A 1661-nucleotide genomic window follows, 5' to 3' on the forward strand; every position below is an offset into this window, starting at 1 on the left:
GGCTAAAAAAGGAGTTTACACTAAAATAATTCTAATAAGTCAAAGAAAAATAAGAAAAATATAACATTTACTCCTTTGAGTTCTCTGACCTTAGGGAGATTTTTCAAAAATACAAAACTTAAATTTCACCACCTAAAGTATTTTATTTTTATTAAATAACGCAGAACTTGAAATAATTCTAATAAATCACAGAGAATTAAAAATTTTATGAAAGTTAGTCCACAGGTTTCTCTGGTCTAGCTCTACCACCAATAAAAATGTCAAAGGATTATAATTTACCTTGGTCAAGTTAGGAATTTTCTTTGAAAATCCTATCTTTACATGAAAATAATTATATAATATAAATTAAATTTTGAAAAATCACATTTTCTCCTTCGATGTCTTAATTCACCCATGAATGTGGTGTGATAAAAATTTCAAAGTCATTTGAATTGAATTTGACAAATTATGAGGTGTTAGAACCTTAGGGGCAAATGTGTAATTTTGGAAATTTTGCCTTAACTAACATTTAGGCTTAATTCAAGGAGGGAAAATGCATAACCTCTAATATTAATCAATTTATTTGATATTTGAAACATAAATGGGTTAATTGGTAGAAACGAATCTCACTTTCTTAATTAAGATTAATAAATTTCTAAATTATTAAAATTTGGAAGTTTATTAAAATTAAATGATCTTGGACTTAGGGGTATGACTTTGGAAGCTACTAATTAATCAATTTAATACCCTTATCTTGATTTTCAAATAAAATCCAAATCATGAATCATGACCACTTAAAGCTTAACCCTTTTCAAAATTAATTAAGACACTCACCTAGGTCTTAAGGGCTTAGTGGTGACTTAGGCTAAATCAAAAATTGATTAAACAAGGATTAGAGAAATAAACATGATTAAATCAAACATCTTTGAAACACTCACCTAGGCCTTAACGGCTAACTAGTGACTTAGCTAAATCAAAAATTGATTAAACAAGGATTAGAGAAATAAACATGATTAAATCAAACATCTTTGAAACACCACTAGCCCAACTTGGATTAAAATTTGGCTAAGTGTTCAAATTACACTAACTCCCCTTCAAGAGTCTTCACCCACATAATTCTCAAATTAAATGATAAATGATAATTACCCTATTCTTAGGGATATTTGAGACATCAATGTTCACTGAGTAATAAGGGTATTTATAGAATGAACTATTAAGCAACATAATAAGTTTAAATGGACTCGAGACTTTTCACCAGTTGGTGAGAGGGAGGCATGGACCTCCTTCCCCCTCCTAACTTGTTGGATACCTCAGAGGCCTATTAAACTTATTATTCTCTACTCAATGGAATCATCCTTATTTAAACTTTTTAAGGACTCACCAAGATATGACATAGGGATAGGAAAATTATCAAAACTTTAATTTTCCTACTCTTCATAAATGCCCTCACATGCATTTTTAAGTTTCAGGTGGTGGAACGAGAAGACTCGCCAGGTACGCTTTACAGTTCATAGTACCGTCTTCCTTCTGCCTTTTCCTTACATGTTTAATGCTTGCGTTTACCTACATAAACTTGCACGTTAACCATAACCATAATCATAACCAAAACCTAAAATTAAAAATCAACCAAGATAAAATCGACATCTGTTTTTGTCTGCGAAACCAATGTATTGGCCGACAAG

The sequence above is a fragment of the Phalaenopsis equestris genome, unplaced genomic scaffold (assembly GCF_001263595.1).
Source record: "Phalaenopsis equestris unplaced genomic scaffold, ASM126359v1 Scaffold219987, whole genome shotgun sequence".
In the NCBI taxonomy this organism is placed as follows: Eukaryota; Viridiplantae; Streptophyta; class Magnoliopsida; order Asparagales; family Orchidaceae; genus Phalaenopsis; species Phalaenopsis equestris.